This window comes from Macaca fascicularis, chromosome 10 (assembly GCF_037993035.2).
Source record: "Macaca fascicularis isolate 582-1 chromosome 10, T2T-MFA8v1.1".
In the NCBI taxonomy this organism is placed as follows: domain Eukaryota; kingdom Metazoa; phylum Chordata; class Mammalia; order Primates; family Cercopithecidae; genus Macaca; species Macaca fascicularis.
In genome coordinates this window covers 54,167,306-54,190,444 of record NC_088384.1, presented here as the reverse complement: position 1 = coordinate 54,190,444, position 23,139 = coordinate 54,167,306, and the positions used below count along the sequence as shown (strand labels likewise).

Below are 23,139 nucleotides of genomic sequence, written 5' to 3'. Positions count from 1 at the left end.
TGTATTTCTCATCTGCTTATTGCAAACTATGGCTAAAAGCTCTCTCATAATGTGAAGGAATTTCTGATACACCACCCAAAAAAATCAGGTAACAAAATGTAAAACTGAAAATTAAACCAAGACTTAGATTTCGAGGGAGATCAGTTCCTGAGGTTCCACGAGGAAAACAGGTTTTTCTCAGAATGGGGTCTGTGGCACCTCCTCTGTTTTTCCCTATGAGTCCCAGGCTATTAGAATTTATCTAGGTTCTCTCATGTGAGCCTCAAGAGTGGCAAGAAGAAAAAATGGAGGAAAACAATTCAGAAGAAAAAAACTTTTTCCAGAAAGACATGAATCAAGAAGAGGAAAAGATAAATGTCTTATAAACAGATACAGTTTGGATACTTTATTTATTTATTTATTTATTTATTTATTTATTTATTTATTTATTTATTTTTGTAATGTGGTCTGACTTTCTTTTCCAGGCTTATCTCAAACTCCTGAGCTCAAGAAATCGTCCTGCTTTGGCCTCCTGAACTACTGGCATTACAGGCATGAAAATAGATATCCAGCGTTACCCCATCCAACTCTGGATATCTATTTTTAATTAAACCACTTTTAATTATAGAGTTCTTTTGTTAAAAAATCTTTTAAAATCTCTTATTACCAGGCTCTGACGAGCATAGCCAACGTTTCTGACTTTTGAATTCCATACCAGATAACCTCTCACATAAAATGAATACGTATTAACTAAGGTTATAACTTAACCATGAACTCATGAAGTGTTTCAAAGAGATGCTAAACAGTTTTTTTTTAAAAAACGTTTAGAATTTCCCCATGATATTTCAGAGAAAGGAAAATTCAAGATAGGAAATCAGAAGCTATCCATGGGGTGGGGAACCCTCAAAAAATGGCAGAGTTACACAAATAACAAACCAGAAAGGAATCAATCCCAAAGCCATGAATTGAACCTGGGGGCAGCCACTGTCCAAAGACCAAAGCCTTGGTTACTGAGCTACAGCATTCAGCAGGTTCTGTTGCTCTTCCCAGAAAGAGCCTAGAGGAGTCAGTTTCAAGCTTGCAAAGGCTTTTAACTGCCCAAGATAATGTTTAGGGCTATAAATGAATCCCCAAATTCCTGTCTGCTGGATGGCAGAGACCAAGAGAAAGTATCAAGGTTTCTTTCTCACATGGTCACAAGGTTAAGCTCTCAAGTATATAAAACAAAAAGAGAGAAACGTCATATGGCACTAGTCTCAGGGACCCCCAGCAACTTTGTAAATGACCAGCTGCCAGGCTGGCTTGAAAAGCAGGCTTATAGTGGTCCTAAGCCCATCTTCTCTCCTGTGATACCTCTCTCTCCATTAAAGAACAAAACAGAAAGACAAATTCTTAGCAAAAATTGCTCCAGATTTGCTACAGCCTAAGACTAGTCTCACAAATCCTTTTTTCTATTAAACCTTTGCAGAGGAGACAATCATGTTTACATTTGCACTCACACACATACACACACACACACACACACACACACACACACACACACACAGTGGGAGGAGGAGGGAGAGAGACAGAGAGAGAGAAAAAAAAAAGATGAGAAACTTGGTTGGTAAGAATTTCTTGCCCTCCTTTTTTTTTGCCAGCAAACCAGGTTTCTGGGTTCCCTTTCTCTGCAGCTTTCAGAAGAACAGAGCAGCTTTGATGTCCCTGTTCACTGTATCATAGATATGGGAGCCAAGCCCCATTACTAAATAAAATCAACCTTTTCTGTTTGATGGAACCATAAGCAAAGCTTCTCAATTTTGCAAGATGCTGCCCAACAGGCTGCATGGGGAATCAAATTAATATTTTCCTTCCCAGCCAATGTAAAATACATGCAAGAAAATAGACACAAGTCACTTTGTTCAGCACCAGTATTCACCTGGCAAGGCTCAAACTTTCTCCTTTTGGCCCCTGTTACCTTTGATCCACATCAGGTGTGTGTGAGGGGGATGATCTCCAAATGGTAATTCAATGTGTAATCTCTAGGCAAGAAGACAAACCTGACAAAAACAAGCAATGGGGAAAGAACTTCCTATTTAATAAATGGTGTTGTGAAAACTGGCTAGCTAGACACAGAACATTTAAACTGGATCTTTTCCTTACACCCTATACAGAAACTAACTCCAGATAAATTAAAGTCTTAAGTGTAAAAGACAAAACTATAAAAACCCTAGAAAAAAATCTAGGCAATACCATTCAGGTCATAGGCATGGGCAAATATTTTATGTTGAAATCGCCAAAAGCAATTGTAACAAAAGCAAAAATTGACAAATGGGATCTAATTAGACTAAAGAGATTCTGCACAGCAAAAGAAACTATCATCATAATGAACAGATAACCCATAGAATGGGAAAAATTTTTTGCAATCTATCTATCTGACAAAGTCCAATATCCAGAATCTACAGGGAATTTAAGGAAGTTTACAAGAAGAAAACAAACACATTAAAAAGTAGGCAAAAGACATGAACAAACACTTCTCAAAAGAAGATATAGATGCGGCCAACAAACATATGGAAAAAAGCTCAACATCACTGATTACCAAGACCAGCTTGGTTGGGGAGACCTTAACCCAGTGGCACAAGAGGAATTAAAGACACACACACAGAAATATAGAGGTGTGAAGTGGGAAATCAGGAGTCTCACAGCCTTCAGAGCTGAGACCCCTGAACAGAGATTTACCTACATATTTATTAACAGCAAACCAGTCATTAGCATTGTTTCTATAGATATTAAATTAACTAAAAGTATCCCTTATGGGAAATGAAGGGATGGGCCAAATTAAAGGAATAAGTTGGGCTAGTTAACTGCAGCAGGAACACATCTTTAAGACACAGATCACTCATGCTGTTGTTTGTGGCTTAAGAATGCCTTTAAGTGGTTTGCCGCCCTGGGCAGACCACGTGTTCCTTCAGTTCATTCCCATAAACCCACAACCTTCCAGCTTGGGCTTTAGGGCCATTATGAACATGCCACAGTGCTGCAGAGATTTTGTTTGTGGCCAGTCTTGGGGCCAGTTATGGCTGTATTTTGGGGGGCTTGCTCCCAATATGACTCCCTTCTTTGATTTGCAAAGAGATAAAAGTGAGGGCAGCTTTGTCACAGTGAGCTACTTCAACCTGGATTTGAGCCCACATGATGGACACCATTTGCCGAGACCAGCTAGGTTGGGGAGACCCTAACCCAGTGGCACTAGAGGAAGTAAAGACACACACACAGAAATACAGAGGTGTGAAGTGGGAAATCAGGGGTCTCACAGCCTTCAGAGCTGAGAGCCCCGAACAGAGATTTACCCACATACTTAATAACAGCCAACCAATCATTAGCAATGTTTCTATAGATATTAAATGAACTAAAAGTATCCCTTATGGGAAACGAAGGGATGGGCTGAATTAAAGGAATAGGTTAGGCTAGTTAACTGCAGCAGGAAGACGTCCTTAAGACACAGATCGCTCCTGCTCTTGTTTTGGCTTAAGAATGCCTTTAAGTGGTTTGCCGCCCTGGGTGGGCCAGGTTTTCCTTGCCCTCATTCCTATAAACCCACAACCTTTCAGCTTGGGCGTTAGGGCCTTTATGAACATGTCACAGTGCTGCAGAGATTTTGTTTATGACCAGTCTTGGGGCCAGTTTATGCTGGATTTTGGTGGACTTGCTCCCAACACGGATCGTTAGAGAAATGGAAATCAAAATCAAAATGAGATACCATCACATACCCGTCAGAATAGCAATTATTAAAAAGTCAAGAAACAACTGATGCTGGTGAGTTTGAGAAGAAACGGAAACGCTTTTACACTGTTGGCAGGAATGTAAATTAGTTCAGCCATCATGGAAGACACTCTGGTGATTCCTCAAATATTTAGAATCGGAAATACCATTTGACCCAGCAATCCCATTACTGGGTATATACCCAAAGGAATATAAATTGTTATTTTATGAAGATGAATGCACCTATATATTCATTGCAGCACTATTCACAGTAGCAAAGACATGGAATCAACCCAAATGCCCATCATTGATAGACTAGATAAAGAAAATGTAGTGCATATAAATCATGGAACACTATGTGGCCACAAAAACGAATGACATTATGTCCTTTGCAGGGACATGTATGAAGCTGGAAGCCATTATCCTCAGCAAACTAACATAGGAACAGAAAACCAAACACCACATGTTCTCACTTATAAGTGGAAGCCGACCAAAGGGAACGCATGCACACAGGCAGGGATACAACACACTCTAGGGCCTGTCAGAAGCAGGAGAGATCATCAGGAAAAATGGTTAATGCATACCGGGCTTAATACCTACATGATGGGTTGATAGGTACAGCAAACCACCATGGCACACATTTACCTATGTAACAAACCTACACATCCTGCACGTGTACCCCAGAAGTTAAAATAATTTTTAAAAGATACATAAAACATCTGAACAGACATTTCTCAAAAGAAGACATATGAATGGCAAACAGGTATATGAAAAGGTGCTCAACATCACTGATATCAGAGAAAGACAATCAAAACTACAATGAGATCTCATTTCGCCCCAGTTAAAATGGCTTTTTCTCTAAAAGACAGGCAATAACAAATGCTGGCGAGGATGTAAAGGGAACCCTCATACACTGTTGGTGGAAATGTGAGTCAGTACAGCTTCTATGGAGGACAGTTAGGAGGTTCCTCAAAAACTAAAACTAGAGCTACCATATGATCCACTGCTGGGTACATGCCCAGAAGAAAGGAAATCAGTAGATTGAAGGGATACATGCACTCCCATGTTCCTTCTAGCACTGTTCACAATAGCCAAGATTTTGAATCCACCTAGTGAGTGTTCGTCAACAGACAACAGGATAAAAAAAAGGTGGTATATATATGCAGTGGAGCACTCTTCAGCCATAGGAAAACAAGGAGAGCCTATCATTTGTAATAGCATGGATGGAACTGGAGGTCATTAAGTGAAATTAGGCAAAGAAAGACAAACAGACATCACATGTTCTCTCTTATTTGTGAGAGCTAAAAATCAAACAGTCAAACTCATGGAGATACAGAGTAGAAGGATGGTTACTAGAGGCTGGGAAGGCGCAGTGGCAGAGAGGTGGGGATGGTTAATGGATAAAAAAAGTAATTAGAAAGAATGAATAAAATTGAGTATTTATAGTATTTGACAGCAATAGAATGCCTATGGTCAATAATAATGTAATTGTACATTTAAAAAATGAAGAGGATAATTGGATGATTTGTAACACAAAGGAAAACGGCTGGAGGTGATGGACACCTCATTTACCATGCTGCGATGATTACACACTGCATGCCTGTATGAAAGTATCTCATGTACTCCATTAAAATATACACCTGCCGCATGCCCACAAAAATAAATATTAAACATTTAAAAAACTATGAAAATTGTAATCAAAATTCACAATGATCAATAAGTACAAATAATGTAAGTTCTATGTCTGAGTTGATACAGGGTAAGAACATATTAAGGGGGAAAGCTAGAACCGCAAACAAATGAGATCCTGAGAGCAAGAAACTGGAGAAATAACAGAAACTCCAGGTAGAAGTCTGTATCTTAAAGACATGGGAAATTGAGGGACTGGCACAGACATCTCCACAAAACCAGGTCACATCTGTGTTCCAGGAAACAGAATAGAAAATGCACTCAGGACTGTCTCTGACAGGGTGAGCAACTGGGGAGGGAAGAAAAGATCTGGGGGACCCAGGAGGGTGGAGGGACTGGAACTGGGACTTGAGGGCGGGACTGTGCTTCAACCTCCTCCTCTCACTGCCCTTGCCCTGCCGTCAGGAGCCCTTGGTGAGGAGGAGGTCCCCAGCTCTGTGACGCAGGCCTGGGCCCCAGTCTCTAGTTCCAAAAGTGATGCCCAGGTCTCAGTTGCTTGAGGGTGACATTGTACTTCAGATGGAAAAAGTGCTCTTTTCTCTGAAGAGCCCTAGTGCCACATGGCTGGGCCCCAGCTCCAATCCCTGGATTGTGGATTTCATTCTCACCTGAGTGTGGAGCTGGGGGTTTCTCTTCCTATTACTCTCCTACCTTCCCAGTGACCCACTGTCACCCCCGCTTGGAAGGAAGAGGAGCAGCAGGAAGGTAAGGAGCCCCCAGCCCAGCCCCACAGAGAAAGACTCTCTCTCTTCTTTTCCTCCCCTCATTCCCACTTTTCCTAAGCAGCGAGAGACCCTTCTGTGATGGGAAATCTCATCATCCCTCTAGGGAAGGGCAGGGCAGGCAGGGGTGGGAGTGGGCGGAGGATTCCATCCCCAGCTCCCAGACCATCTGTGACATGTGCAGGAGTCATCAGGGCAAAAACCAACACTGGACTCAGCCACGAGGACCAGATCAGGAGAGGGGTGAGGTCTCTGTGGGAGGACAGGCCCCAGCCCTGGCTCATCAGCCTCTTTCTGAGGCTGGTACCTGGGGGCCCAGACGCTTCTATGTGGGGTGATCTGGGAGCTGTGCTGAGACCTTGAGAGGCTCCCGCCAGAGCCTGGATTCATGTCTGGCCTCCTTCGAAGAAGAATCCTACTGGCAGCTCAGAAGCCCTGTAGGCCTGAGCCTGGGTCTGCCTTCAGCAGAGGAGCAGGGACTGGGGATATCCAGGGTGGAGTCACACACAAAACCCCCACTTGCATTTCCCTAAGAAGGAAAACAGAAAACATTTCATCAATGAAACATAAGTAAAAGAAACGCACACAGAGCTCCGTGAGCTACAGGCAGAAAGCTGTGTTACTCATGAGCACTGCGTGTGTGCAGCTGGCCTGGGGAGAGGAGACTGAGAACTGGTCCCAGCCCCTCACTCTTGCTTGCCTCTTACCATCAAAGGAAGAGATTGGGAGGCCCAGGAGCAGGAAGAAGATCCTAGCTCTGAAAGGTGAGGTTCTACTGCTCCGCGGACTCCCCAGAGGTGACTGAGCATCACCTGTCCCTGAGGAAGTCATTTGCAGAGGCCTGAGAGGAAGCTCCTGGGAGGGAAATCAGAACCCGGGGCCTCCTCAGATTATCTGTGGGAATGAAGCCATGGGCCCGGGAACCGGTATTGCCCATAAGGGGGCACTGTGGGGGAGGCACCAAGACCTGCCAGGATATGGGGGGAGGTCAGGGAGGCTCCAGATCCATGCGGACAGCTGTTCTCCTCGGCCATGGCTGACTTCTTAGAGACCACCCCTGTCCGCTCTCCCCACTAGATGGCTGTGACACCCATGAGGGGGTGTACATGGAAGCACTCTTTGCAAATGACAAAGGTTCTGTACAGTGCACACCTTGCTGTCACCATTGGGGCCATGTGGCCTTGGACACAGATGCGTGGGTTTCAGGGTCTAGTTCCCCATGGTGTCCCCTAAAGAGACAGCCACTCAGCCTCCTGTGAAGTTTGCTGGCACTGCCCTCCCCACCATAACCCCGTCTCCTGACTTCCAGCTTGCAGAATCCTCCTGAGGGAGCTGGGGGAGACTGGGGGCCTGACCAACCCTCTGGAAAGATGAGGAGACTCCCCCTTCTCTCCACGTCCTCCTTTATACCAGGGCCTCTGATGCAACCCTAGGGCCTGGTGGTGACCTGAGAGGGGGAGGTCCTGGAAAGGGAACAGGAATGGACGGAAGCCCTGAGGCTGACATAGACAGAACTGTGTGAAGTCAGCAGTGGGGGAGGTGGAGGAGCTGTGGGCACCAGGTGCCCAGCCTTCCCGACCTCCCAGCCCCACCTGCCCCTGGCTGCAGCTTGTGCCTCATGTCTACTGCAGCCACCAGAGAAAGCTCACTGGGGAGGGTGGCTCTCACCTACCCTTAGCTGGAGACCCCCTGGGTGACATGTACCAACCAGCGCCTGCTAAGGCCCACCAACTGCATGGGAAATGCATGCAATATCCATCGCCCACCAGCTTGTCCCCAAGGGCTCTCCCAGGTACTCTGGCCTCCACCCTGTCACCAGGCACAACGATCACCTTAGAGCCTTTTTGATCACACTCAACCCTGAGTACCTACAGGTCACCAGAGCCCTTGTTACCCCTAAAACACCCTGCATCTCAGCCACATGTGCTTTTTCCTCCTTCACCACAGCCCTCTGTTCCCGTGGCCTCCTCTCCACCTCCACCCAGCTCCGGCCTGGCTGAGTTTCAGTGTGGCTCCACAGTATGCCCCGTCCCCCAGAGCTGCCTTTTACACAACCAGGGGCTGCCTTCTCCAACCAGGGTGATCTCCGGCTTTGGGTGCTCCAGTGATCCCATCTGGGACCTCTCCTGCTGGAGGGAGGCTGCCACCACCTGGGGCCTCTCCACCTGCTCACATGGCAAGTCCCAGCAACAGCATCTTCCTGACCTCATCCTAGAGGCTTTCTTCTGGGGAGACCCCACACTCAGGCAGATGGAGGTAGGTGCCTGCACATTCATCCACCCCAACATGCAGAAGCTGCTGGAAACTCTCATCACCAATAGAGCAGTGATGAAGATGTGGCAGGAGAAAGAAAGGGGGCAGGCAGACTACCTGCAGATGACATCACTGGGGAAGGAGTGGGACATCACGACTCTAAATCCCTTCTGGAATGTGACAACCCAACCACAGCAGCTGCCTGGTCCTCAGCAGGTCTCTGATGCCACGTCCATGGGGGACCACTTACAGTGGAAATGCAGCCAGCTCTTCTGAGACCTCTTCTCCCCTCTTTCAATAGGCAGTCCCTGGTGGTCACGGCCTGGGTTTCTAGGAACCCTTCCTCACAGAATGTGTACTCTGTACCATTGGATAAAGCCTCCACTTCTCTTCAAGGTGAACCTGAGGTTGAGGCATCCTCACAGCTTTCCCAGGCACAGCCCCAGCCCCACAGATGGCCCAGCTCCAACCTTTCACTTCAACCTGGCCCCAGTCCCAGCCCCCACCTCTGGCTGGGATCCAGAAGCAGTCTCACTTCTCACCCCCTGTCCCAAGCCTACCGTGCTCTTCTCCACCCCAGATCAGGTTCTGTGGGGCATCTTGCCCTATATCCAATGAGAGGGCACAGTCTGTCATCCCCAGTTGAGTGGAGTATCTTGAATGGCCCTTGCAGAAGTGACCAAAGTGGAAGAGGGCTTTTCGCTTTCTCCTAAAAAATTCTCAGGCTGTCCTGAGCCAGCCCACTGCCCACCTTCCCCAGAAGAGGCCGGCTTTCCAGAGCCCCAAGTCAGCCTCCATTCTTTCTGGGGTTGCCTCCAGCACTGAGATCCCAGAGCACCGGTGGCAAGGAAGTAATGCCATATGCCAGGAGCAGTCCCGTGGCCCTCCCAGCAGATTCCATCTGGAGACCTCTGCAACCTGAGGGGGAATTCCCAGGGAGGCCCCAGGGTCAGGCAGAAGACACACAGGGAGTCCTCCTGCCCTCCCAGGCTTCTGAATTGGCAGGAAAGGGCAGGAAGGATATGCAGAAGACAGGGCTCAGGAGCTCTGGAAGGTTATCTAGGAAGAGGTGCTTAGGGTCCAAACTAGAGGCACAACCAAGCCAGGATCAAGGCACAGGAAGGAATTCAGTGAAGGTTCTGGAGAAAGACAAGGAGGAGGCAGACGGTGACTTCAGGAAGTCCTGGAAGTACCAATCAGTAAGTTCCACCCCCAGGGACCCAGACAGGAAGCATTTGGAAAACAAGCTGCAGGTCCATATGGACAGGAAGGTGGGGGAGATCAAGGAGGGCTGGATCCCTGTATCTGTGTATTGCTCCTGGTTCATGGCCGAACGTGCTGTTCCCAAGTCTGACACCCACAGGAAACTGGGGAAGCTGACATCCTGGAGGGGTGGGAAAGCCCACATGAACACCTCCCAGGAGCTTTCCTTCCTTCATCCCTGCACCCGGCAGATGCTGGAAGCACATCTTTTCAGGTTCTGTGTGAGGCACAGGTGGGGTCCAGACCTCCAGTCCCTATAGCCCATAAATGTCCAGTCAGGTAAGGTTCAGCCCCCACCCCTCCCATACTCCACATTTCCCCTCTGGGCCTCCTGGGAATCTCGGGTTGAATCTGTAGCCAAGTTTGTCATTTTATTGGAAAAACCTCCCCAGAATGGTCCAGGAGACAACAGAACAACAGGCAAGTCAGCCCCACTGTGAGTTGCCCTGTCCCTGCCCCACCACCTGAGCAGGAGGAAGGCCAGAGGGCTCCAAGATGGTCCCAGTCAGCTGACACCCTTAAGCAATTAGAGGCCTCTCCGACTGGACAGAAGGACAGGGCGTCTTTTCAGTCCCCCATGTGCAGCCTTGTAGGCAGAACCTGGCAGAGCAGGACTGTCCTGGGGTCTGGGAAATCCAACCTTGAGGGGTTCAGAAATGGCTGGGAATGAGGCATGGCTTGAGATTGAAAGCATGTCCCCAGGAAACTCCTGTCATAATAGAGCCCTGCAAGAGTTCTGCATAAGGTCCCAGTGGGCAGGGGCCAAAGACACCCTGGAAGCACTGGAGGCTGAGGAGGAGAAACCCCCTGCTTCAGAAGCCACCTTGGGAGCCAGTGTGAGGGCAAGTTCAGGAAGTGTTTAGGTGGACCTGAGGAGCACAGAGGCTGTGGGGACCACTAGTGTCTACACTATAGTGTAAACTGGTGTCTGTAGACCTCAGTGTCTACAATCTGTGTTGCTCAGGATCCAGGGCTTCTGTGTCTGAAAGCACAGGCAGTCAATGAGATTGTGCTCACAGTGCAGGTGGACTCAGAGGAGCAGGTGCCAGGCCGTGTCTCCAGCATCCTCCTCCAGGAGGGCCCCACAGACCTGTGCCTTCCAGGCCACAAAGTGGACATGCTCCCAGCCATAGACTGGCCACTCACTAATGCCCCACTGTCCACCTCCCAGACTGTGTTCAGTAGGAGGAACATGGCAGCTTTCCAGGGGCCATGTGCCCTCCTGTGGAAGGGAGGGGACAGACTGGGGCAGCAGGAGCCTGTGAGCCCAAAAGTGAAGGCCCCACAGAAGAGTCAGAAGATGCTGGGCTCTGTGAACAAGGGCGAGGCCTGCAGGAGGCCCAGACCAGGGTAGCAGGGACATAGGTGCAAGGGACCCAGGACCTCCGAAGCCAGTTGGAGGAGCCACCCTGCCCATGCCAGGGAAATAGGAGACAAACAATAAAGGAAATATGACAAGCCTCAGCTAGAGAAGGGACAGGCACCACCAGAGTGCAACTTCTGGAGAAAGATCAATCACCATTCACAGGGCATACTATCAGAGGAACCAGCTCCCAATATTTCAACATAGGTTCTTTTCTATTTTCCCTACGTGTTGGCTGGTCTGAGAAATAAAAAGAAAGAGTCCAAAAGAGAGAAATTTTACAGCTAGGTGTCCGGGGGTGACATCACATGTTGGCAGGTTCCGTGATCCCCCCGAGCTACAAAACCAGCAAGTTTGTATTATGCATTTCAAAGGGGAGGGAGTGTATGAATAGGGTGCGGGTCACAGAGATCACATGCTTCAAAAGGCAATAAAATATCACAAGGCAAATAGGGGCAGAGCAAGATCACAAGGCCAGGGCAAAATTAGAATTGCTCAGGAGGTTTCATGTCCCACTATGTATGCATTGTCTTTGATAAACATCTTAACAGGAAACAGCGTTTGAGAGCAGATAACTGGTCTGACAAGAATTTTCTAGGCTGGTATTTCCTAATCCTAGCAAGCCTGGGGGTGCTGCAGGAGACCAGGGTGTATTTCATCCCTTATCTACAACTGCATAAGACAGACGCTCCCAGAGCGGCCATTTTAGAGAACTTCCCCTGGGAATGCATTCATTTTCCCAGGGTTATTCCTTGATGAGAAAAGAAATCAGCAATATTTCTCCTATGTGCTTTCTGAAAGAAGAGAAATATGACTCCATTCTACCTGGCCCCACAGGCAGTCAGACTTTATGGTTATCTCCCTTGTTCCCTGAAAATCGCTGTTATCTTGTTCTTTTTCAAGGTGCCCAGATTTCATATTGTTCAAACACACAGGCTTTACAAACAATTTGTGCAGATAACACAGTCACCACAGGGTCCTGAGGCAACATACATCCTCAGTTTATGAAGATGACAGGATTAAGACATTGAAGTAAAGACAGGCATAGGAAATTACAAGAGTATAGTCTGGGGAAGTGATCAATGTCCATGAAATCTTCATGATTTATGTTCAGAGATTGCAGTAAAGACACACATAAGAAATTATAAAAGTATTAATTTAGGGAACTAATACATGTCCATGAAATCTTCACAACTTATGTTCTTTGGCCATGGTTTCAGCCGGTCCCTCCATTCAGGGTCCTTGACTTCCCCCAACAGTCTACACCTCAGGAAAAGAGGTGCAGGGCAGGAAGACGTACTTCAGAAAGGCAAGCCCAGGGCAGATGCTGTCCAGAGCTAGGAGTCTGATCCAGCAAGGTTGTTTATGGATAGCATGACTAAAGAAGCCCAGGCCATCATCAGAGTTGTGGGTCAAATCCTGGTGGACAAATTGGGCATTCAGCAGGGATGTGGTCCCTCAGAGATCAACTGCCACAAAGGCGACCTCCAAGCCCAGAAGAATGTGCCTTCCTGCTGCCACAGGAGTCACTACCACCAGGAACACAGCAGAGAGATGAGAGCCCTGGCCTGCAGCCCCAAAGCCACCCCCAAGGGCCACAACTGTCCTGTCAAAAACAAGGGCATCAGAGACAGAGACAGCAGTTGGGCTCCCACCTCCCAGGGAGCCTGTGTCCCCAGCTGGTCCCCACCACCACAGGCCACGAGTGGCAAGCACCTCCCGTGGCCCCATCCACAGCCACAGGAACTGAGGTCTACACAGATGGGTCTTGCTTCCTGAACCAGCTCAGGCTTCTCACACCTCTCCTGGGAGAGTCAGGGGGTTCTACTCAAATAACACTGGACACCTACATAACAAACCTGTCCTGCATGGATCATCACAGTTCCCATGTGTTCCTGACTTCCACGGAGAAGTTCCCAATGCACCTGCTTTCCCTGCAGAGGTGGAAGCTTCTGTCTGTGCCATGCTAAGGCACAGGAAAGGGCTCAGTGTCAGCTCCTCCTGAGTGTGGCTCCCAGAATGACTGGGCCAGGAGGAGGCTGACAGGGACCTGGAAGACCCCATGTTCTCCCTGTCCCCACACTGTGTCTGGTTTCCAAACTGGATCATGACTCAGAGCCTTCAGGACGTGTAAGGATAGCAAACCCTTTGGAGATTCCACCTGGGCTCTGGCTCACTGCAACCCCCATTCTCACTAAGGTGACTTCTGTGCTGCTGTAGGAGCTGGGTCTGCAGGGGCCTCACGGACTGAGGGGGTGGTAGGCTCCAGGAGTGATGGATCCCAGAAACCCCCCTGCCCCACAGTACTCTGGGAATGTGGGGGTGTCCTGTGCTGGCCCTGGGTCAGAGGCAGGACTGCTCTTTCCAGGATTTCCTGGTGGGGAAGAGATGACACCCTCCCCAGACACTTTCCTGTCTGCTGAGTTCCGGGATGGACATGGGCCCTGCCAACACTTGGTTCAGCCTTGATAACACCCTTGGGTTCATGTCTGCCATCCCCGGCCTCACTCCCCAGAGCAGTCTCCCAGCCCACTAGTGTGGGGTGTCCGTTTCAGGAGGCACCCAGGGCTGCTGCCTGCCCCTCTGGTAGGACTCTCTGGTCAGGAACCACAGGAGAGGACCTTAGGTTCAGGGTGGGAGGTGGGAAAAGAATCAGGGAAGATGAGCCTAAGATTGCAAGTGCAGGATCCAAAAGCTGCCTGCAGCTGTAACCAGGGTCCTCGCAGTCTGGTGACCATTACAAGCAAAAGTGGTCAGTGCCACTCCCGGGGGAGGGGAACCCAGAAGGCAAGGGTTGGCCTGGGTCACACAGCACATCTATGGTTCCAGGCCCATGTGCTTGCAGGGGACACATTGGGGCTCAGAGAATCTGGTCACATGGTTGGCAGGGACAGTCCCCACATGGCCCAGTCCTGTGCTCCCTCCGTCCTGGTGCTGGGTCCTTCCTGGCCATCCCCAGGGAAGGCAGGAGCAAGGTCAGGGCAGGCAGGAGCCAATTCCTCAGAGGGATCTGCCCAGGGGCCTTCTGTCCCAGGAGACCTCTGCACTTGCAGGGGTTGTGGAGGCTGAAGACAAGGGGACAGGCCTGTACCCAGGCCTGGTAGGACCCAAGTTGGGGACCTGTTTTGAACATGCCCTGGTGTCACTTTGGGTGTCCCAACTACTGCTGGAGCCAAGTCCTGTCTGGGGTGGTGACCTGGGCAACTCCAGTGTGGGCCTAACATCTATGGGACCCAGGATCCTGGGACCTGCAGCAGAGGAACTCCACAGGGACCCCCAGTAGACCCCAACACTCAAAGATTCCCACAGAGACCCCACATTCATCAATATTTCAGATATTCCCCACAGTGATCCCCAGAGACCCCAACAGAGAATCTGACTGAGATCCCCCCACAAAGACCCCCTAGAAGGACCCCCCCCAGAAATCCCCGAGAGAGACTCACACAGAGACTCTTCAAAAACAACACAGAGATCCCCACGGAGACACCCACAGTGAGTCTAACAGAGACCAGCACAAACAAAATATATCAAGGTCACTTTGCCACACCATAAAATCCCTAGCACTGCACTCACTTGGTGAAAATGAGCGGCATCTACCTCATTACCAGCAGCGGTTTTCTCCTGGCGGCCTCTGTCCTCTTCTAGATAAGATTCCTTGAGATACCAAACAATAGAAAAGCCTCCTCTATCAGACAGCGTCCAATTTCGAGCAAGCCCCTGACCCGCTGACAGACCCTTCCCAGGATCACCCAGTCACAACCCCCATGCTGATATCAAACTGTAACGTTCTTGATAGAAACGGTGAGAGTTCCTCTGATGCCATCCTTCTGAGATCGCCCTCAGTTCCTCAGGCCATGCTCCCCCTCACTGCCAAGGGAATCCCCCCGGCTGGTCTAGGTCGGCCTTGCTCACGGGGCTCCTCCTGCAGGCCTTGTGCTGGAGCACATGGAACAGGAAGGATCTCGGCTTGGACAAAGCTTCCTCAGAAAACCTTCTCCGATTCCCCTATGAGGCCAGGCCTCCTGTGCTGGGTTTCCCACCCTGGCCCTTCTTCCCTTGTGACATCCTCTGCACACCTGCGCATGTTTCTCCTAGAACCCTGAACGCTTCCGGTGGGCCCAGTGAGGAGGCAGGCGTGCCTGACCACACTCCCGGTACTGACTGTGGCCCTTGTTAAAAATTGTTTCATAAAATCTCCTTAGTTAATGGGCACAGGAATCAATGCTTCCTCTACCTCATATATAAGTTTCATCACAAAAATCATATTTTCATGAAGGGTCTTAACTCTTTCCAGTAGCCAATATCATGTTTCAAAGAAAATCTGTAAAAATAAAATGGCATTAAAACTTCAAATTTCGTGGTAAAAAGAAATTTTCAAATTCAAATTTTTCCATCTAAGTTATTTATTTTAGAGGCCAAATATGAATATCCTTGTAAGTTTTGAAATCCTTCAAAGTAAAATTCTGATGTTTAGAGAATACAAACTAAAAAGCAATTTTGCTTAAAAACATTCTTTCTAATGTGCCACAAATTTAGTTTTAAAAACGATTACCAAAGAAGATGCTATTTTTAAGTAATTTAAATATACAACTTGCACACACATACTGTAAATCCACTCTTGTAAAAATGAGGAGCAGCTATATGTTTACTTTAACATCTAAGATGCTGAAATCTCTATACAATACATTGCTTATTTACAACCACATGTAAAATAGGGGATTGATAAATAATTCAGCCTGCATATTTGTTCTGTTTGATTTTTTAAAATTATTGAAAATAATTGAAAATCTTACAAAACATCATCTGTTTGAAGGATGTTAGAAAAGAGAGGGTCGAAAAATAGGACTGCACATTTATTGCTTAATGGTTTAACTTCAGTTATAAATACACACATATTATACATATCTGTGTGTGTATATGTGCACAGGTCTGTATACGCATGTGTGTGTGTATATATACGTGTGTGTGTTGTAACATCATTGGATTATTCTCACCCATTCTATTGTTGGCTGGAATACACTGCTCTTTTCTGTTATTCTGCAGAGCAGGGTGCATCACAAGTGATCTCTGGACTTGCCAAAGCAACTATTCTCTCTCCAGCAATTTCTGCCACTGCTTGGGTTTGGAAATTTCCTCCCTGCTCACCTCCACTGACAGCACGTTCACCTCACCTAAGGCCCTCTGGTTCTCCTCTTAATACTCCAAAAATGTGATATGTGTAAAGAGAATTTTCCTCTCAGGAAAACAATAATGGCTAGATCAGTGATACACTATGGGTTCATAAAGAAAGTGAGTCTATTTGATTTGTCTATTAACCTGGAAGAGCACATTGAATATTTTTTCTTTTTTAGAATAAGTACAGGCACACATTGATCTTTTACTGAAAAAGAAAACATTTAAAGCTACATATAAATAAGAACAAAATACTTTTATTTAGCCCTAGATCCCAGTAATTTTTTTAGAACTCTTTTCCTAAAAGGTTTACAGTACAACCTTTTATATTTAAGTTTGCAAACCATTTCAAGTTAGTTAGTGTATAAAGTACGAAGTTTACACTGAGATTTTGAGCCAATAAATGTTTGTTTTCTCCAGTAACATTTTTTAAGAAGACTATTCTTTCTCCTTCAATTGCTTTTATACCATTGTCAAAAATGAGTTGGATATATTTACTTGTGTCAATTTCTGAGTTCTTTTTTCTGTTCTGCTGACTTATGTCTCCATCTCTCCACCAATATCATGTGCCTTTTCATATAAACTTAAAATAGGTTTATCTGTATGCACAAAAAAATATGTAGCTGGAGTTTTTATATGACTGTCGTTAAGTCTACCCATCAATTTGAAGAGAGTTGACATCTTTGCTATCTTGAGTCTTCCAAACCATTAATAATGTACGTTTGAATTTATTTAATTCTTCTCTCAATTCTTTCATGCACATTTTGTCATTTTTGCCATCTTGATTCTGCATGTCTTGTCAGATTTTTGCCTAAGTATTTTCTTTAGAGCAATTGTAAAGGTATTTTCCGTTTCCACACATTCATTATTAGTTCATAGAAATATGAGGAATTTTGGAGGATGGATCATTTATCCTGTGAACTTGCTAAGTATTATTATTTCTACAAGAATATTTTAGTTTCGCTGAGACTTTACAAATACTATAGTGTAATATGCAATAGATGCCACTTTCCTTCTTTCTTTTTTTTTTTTTCCTATCAGTGTGCCTTGCTTGTTTTTTGCCCAGTTGTGCTGCTTAGAACTTTTAGTGCTCTGTCAGATAGCATTGTTGAGAGCAGACGTCTCTGCCTTGTTTCCACCCTGAGGGGAAAACCATTCATTCTTTCATCATTAAGCATGACAGGCCGGGCGTGGTGGCTCAAGCCTGTAATCCCAGAACTTTGGGAGGCCGAGACGGGCGGATCACGAGGTCAGGAGATCGAGACCATCCTGGCTAATACGGTGAAACGCCATCTCTACTAAAAAAATACAAAAAACTAGCCGGGCGAGGTGGCGGGCGCCTGTAGTCCCAGCTACCCGGGAGGCTGAGGCAGGAGAATGGCGTAAACCCGGGAGGTGGAGCTTGCAGTGATCTGAGATCCGGCCACTGCACTCCAGCCTGGGCAACAGAAAGAGACTCAGTCTAAAAAAAAAAAAAAAAAAAAAAAAAAAAAAGCATGACATAGCTGTTTGTTTTTAATAAATAGTCTTGATAAAGTTCAGGAAATTTCTTCGTATGTCTAGGCTTCTGAAAGTTTTTATCGTAAAACTGTGCTATATTTTGGCAAATGCTCTTTCTGCATCAATTGAGATCAGTAGCGTATGTATTTTTGAATCATGTTTCTTTGTCCAGGTTGGTATTTCCTGTGTTTTAATTGACACATGTACACAATTTATATTTAAGATAACTGTAATATATATGTCAAGGCCTAGGTGTTCTACTTTATAATTTATTTTCCGCTTGTTCATTCTCTTTGTTTCCTCTGTTCTCCTTCCTAACCTTATTGTGAGTTATTGAAGTAGTTTAAGGATTACATAATGATTTATTTATACTGTTTTTAGTACATCTCTATATAATTTTCTTACTATCTTTACCTTATTATTGTTATACATGTGTAACTGATGCCAAAGTCAACTGGCATTGATGTTTTACCACTTTAAATGAAGTGTAGAAACTTTACTTCCATTTAAGTCCTTTTAGTCTCCTTGCTTTTAAAAATAGAATTGCACTGAGTAACACATCCAATACACTGGATGCTACAACAGGCAGTGTTATAATTTTAGTGTAAACATCAAATATGATTTTAAAAACTTCTGAGATGATGAATAACCTATGGCATCCATTTACATTTTCCCATTCTCTTATTCTTTTCTTTCTGAAGTTCCAAGCAGTTTTCAGATATCATTTGGTTCCTGTTTAAAGGACTTAATTTTCAGCTTTTTAAGAGGAGTTTTGGTAAAACACAAATTGTGTCAGTTTTCCTTCACATAAGGATGCCTTTATTTCTCCTTTCTTTTTTAATGTTATTTTTGCTGGACACAGAGTTTGCACTTGACAGTTTTTTTCTTTCAGGACGTACATGTTGGGACACATCCTTGTGTCCTACACTGTTTCAGATGAGAACTCTGTTGCCATTTGAATTTTATTTTTATAAGTCCATATAGTTTTTGGGGGGTAGGCTTTCAAGAATTTTTATTTGTCTTCTGTTTTCAGAAATTTTTATGTGATATGTTTTAATATGAGTTCTTTTAGGTTTATCTTATTTAGTATTGACTCAGCTACTTCATTCTCTAGGTTTGTGTCTTTGTCAAAATTAAGATGTTTTCAGATATCAATTTATTGACTCTTTTTCCAGCGCCACTATTTCTTTCCACTCTCTTTCTTGGTCTCTGATGATACATAGACTCAGTATTATGATGCTGCCTGACAGGTCCCCAAGGGTGTTCTCTGTTGTTTCATTTTGTATCTATTTTTGCTCTCTTGTTCAGAATAGAATCAGTAAATCCTACTGATTTGTCCTCAAGTTTACTGATTCTATCTTCTCTTTTCTCTTCTTTACTATTAAGCTTATCCAGTAAAGTTTTATTTCAGTTATCTTATTTTTTAATTTTTTAATTTCCATTTGGTTAATTCTTATAACTTTCATTTTTTGGTGGAGATTTTCAAGATTTTCATTTGCTTCAAAAGAACTCCTAATTGCCTGCTAGTGCCACCTCACTCAATCTCATTGCAGCTGTGTCAGTGTGGAGGTTTGGTTCACCCCAGGGTCCTACTGACACCAGAAATGGGGTTGGGGGAAATTGGAGATGATGCCACCTTGTCAGTGTGGTTGCACTGGGTGCAGCAGAGGCTCAGCTTCCTGCTTGACTTCAGTGACACCAGGGTTAGGAAGGTGACACTAGCGTACCTCACCCTGCCTCAGTCTCAATGTTGCTGCATGAATTTGAGGCTAAGCTTACCTCTGGCACCTCCAGACACTACTTTGGCAAGGGAATTGTAGAACTGTCTGCTTTCGCCAGACAGAAAATGGAAGAACAGCTTCTTTCTTGGTCTGTTGACATGACCTTGATAAAAATACCAGAATGCCACCTTGTTTTGCAATGTGGGAGAGAGAAGATTTATCTCCATTCCTGTCCCCACTGATACCATCAGGCAAAGGAATCAGAGCACTGCTGCTTTCTTCCACTCCGTGGAAGTGAAGTGGATCATCAGCTCCACACTGGACTCCACTGAACTATGATGTTTGGGGGTTTTTCCACTGATATTTGGCTACAGTCAGGTGGGTATTCCCTGCTATACCCTTATTTTCCAGGTTCTTTGGCTGAGAAAGCTGGTGTTCCGTTAGGTTTGGTTTTGTTGGGTGTGGTTTCTGGTTGGCGGCTTCTGCAGCACTCTCTCCAGGGCAGATGAGAAGTATAGGAGACACACACCACTGTGTAACTCCCCAGGGAGTCTGACTTCCTTACTATACTTTTCCAACACTTCACATGCTCATTTGTTGCTGTATGTGCAGACTTTCATTTAGAACACAAAGGATGTGATAGTAATGAGGCTTCTCCAACTGGGCTGAAAACAGAGGTGTTTTTGTATTAAAATCGTAAGAGCAAGTATTTAAAAAAATTCTTGAATAGGTTGGTGAGAATCCTGGGGAGAACTAACACATGACTGGGGGAAAAAAAAAAACATTTTCAACACTACAAGAAAAAGTCATTTCATAACAATAAAAATTCCAGCTCACATTATCTACAACTTACTTACTCATTTATTCTAGCCTGGTGTCAGAATTATCATTTGTCCCTGTCATAAACAAAATTACTAGCCAAAGTAGAGTGTTTCTATGAAGTTTAACCTTAGAGTAGCCAATCAAAATACCATTTTCCAAAGTGTCTTTGATGAGTTTCTTTATCCTCCTGGAAACCTTAGACTTCCTAGTGGATTTTTTTTTTTTTAATTTGCAAAAAATAAGGATGAGATCTTGTAGTGTAGGATTTAGTAGGTTTTGAGAAACCCACAGAGACATGTGTCCACCATCCAGCACTACAGAGAACAGCTGCATCACCCTAAAATTCTCTATGTGATGCCTTTGTGATCAACCCTTCCCTTTCTTCCAACTGTAGGCAACCTCTGATCTGTTTTCTTGACCTATAAGTTTGCTTTCTCCAGAATGCTATACAAATGAAATAATACAATATGTAGACATTTGGGGCTGACTTCTTTCACATACATAATACATGTAAGTTCATCTCTACTAGTGTGTAAGTCAATAGTCTGTTCCTTTTTATTGTTCATGGTATTGATGCAATAGTCTGTCTATTCACCTGTAGAAAGATGTCTTGGTTAGGCTGGGTGCAGTGGCTGACCTCTGTGATCCCAGCACTTTGGAAACTGAGACGGGCAGATCATGAAGTCAGGAGTTTGAGACCAGCCTGGCCAACATAGTGAAACCCCGTCTCTATTAAAAATACAAAACAATTAGCTGGGTGTGGTGGTGGGTACCTGTATTCCCAGCTACTTGGGAAGCTGAGGCAGAATAATTCCTTGAACCTGGGAGGCAGAGGTTGCAGTGAGCCGAGATCGCGACATTGCACTCCTACACTCCAGCCCCGGTGACAGTGTGAGACTCCATTTCAAAAAAGAAAAAAAATAAATAAAAAATAAAGACGTCCTGGTTGTTTCCAGGTTTTAGAGATTATGAGTAAAGCTGCTAAAACATTTGCCCAGCCTACAGGCTTTTATGTGAATTTGTTTTCATTATACATTGATAAATATATAGGAATGGAATGGTTGAACCTCACACTGGACATATGTTTTACTTAATATAAAGCTGCTAAATTATCTCCTAAAGTGACCATGTCATTTTACATTCCCAACAGTAATGAAAGAGAATCTTTGTTGCTACACATTTTCAGGAGCATTTGATATTTCAATTTTTTATTTCCATTCTAATGGCAGGTAGTAGTATCCCATTGTAGTTACGATTTGCATTCCCCTATTAATTAATAACAATAAACATGTTTTCATATGTTTATTTGCCACATGTCTGTCTTCTTTTGAGATGTATGTGCTCAAAATTTTTGCTCATTTTAAATTGGACTGTTTGTTTTGTATTGTTGAGTTTTAAGGGTTCTTTATTTATTCTGGATGAAAGCTTGTACCAGATATGTGACTGATATGGTTTGGCAGTGTCCCTGCCCAAATCTCATTTTGAATTGTAGTTCTCATAATCCCTATGTGTTGTGGGAGGGACCCAGCAGAAGGTAATAGAATCATGGAGGCAAGTTACCCCGCTGCTGCTGTTCTCATGATAGTGAATGGGTTCTCATAAAATCTGATGGTTATATATAGGGCTTTTCTTCCTTTGCTTGGCACTTCTCTCTCCTGCCACCATGTGAAGAACAACATGTTTGCTTGCCTTCTGCCCTGATTGTAAGTTTCCTGAGGCCTCCCCCAGCCATCTGGAACTGTGAGTCAATTAAACCGCTTTCCTTTGTAAATTACCCAGTCTCAGGCAGTTCTTCATAGCAGCAGCTGAACAGACTAACACAGTGACTTAAAAATATTTTTCCCTGATTGTTTTAGCTTTTTGCTCTTGTAATGGTTCTTTCACAGAATGAGCATTTTCAAATATGATAAAGTATATTTTTTCATTTTCTCTTTTATGGATCATGTGTAGGGTATTTTATCTAAAAACTCATCAACGACCCCAAAGTCATATCTAATATCCCCTGTTTTATGATAGTATTTTATTGCTGTATACTTTACACTTTTATATAGTCCACTTCAGTCCACATTTGTAAAAGTTGTAAAATATGCATTAAGGTTCCCCCCCTTTTTTTTTTAACATGGGGAAATCCCATTATTACATTCCCATTTAGAGAATAGATTATACTTTCCCTTTTTCCTCTGTGCCTTTTTCAAAATGCAATGGAATATATTTGTGTGGGTCTATTTCTGGGGTCTCTATTCATTCCATTGGTCTATGTGTCTAGTGTTTTAACAATATTTAAACAAAACCACAATATTTTGAGAACTGTAGCATAATAGTAAACCTTGTAATCAGTAGTGTATGTCCTGTAACTTTGGTTTTTTTTCAGAAGTGCTTTGACTATTCTAGTTCTTTTGCTTTCCAACTACCAATAAAAAGCATGCAGAAATGTTCACTGTTAATGCAGGAACTCTACAAATAGAAATGGAAAAGACTGGCAGCTTAACTATATTGAGACTATGAATTCATAAATATTTAATTCCCCTCTTTTACTTAAATTTTCTCTTATTTATTGCATTTATATTTTATAATTTTCAGCATATAGATCCTGCACTTACATTGTTACATTAATACCTAAGTACTTCATTTTTGCTTCTATTTTAAACAGTAATTTAGTTTTTTCAACTGTTAATGCCTAACACATAGGAAAATTATTGACATTCTATATTGACCTTTGATAATAAAACACTATTCATTTCACGTATTTTTATAGAAGCTTTTTGTAAATACTGTAGGATTGTGTATATAAACATTTGTCTTATGAGCAAATACAGGCAGTTTTACTTCTTCCTTTTCAATATGTATGTTATTAATTTCTTATTCTTGTCTTGTTGCACTTTGCAAATCTTGTAATACAATATTGAATAGGACT

The 23,139-nt window shown here is 44.5% G+C and overlaps 1 pseudogene; it reads left to right on the top strand.

The window, feature by feature from the left end:
* The first annotated feature begins 7,448 nt into the window (after positions 1-7,448).
* On the top strand, positions 7,449-12,789 carry LOC135965336 (spermatogenesis-associated protein 31E1-like; annotated as a pseudogene).
* Positions 12,790-23,139: the final 10,350 nt, after the last annotated feature.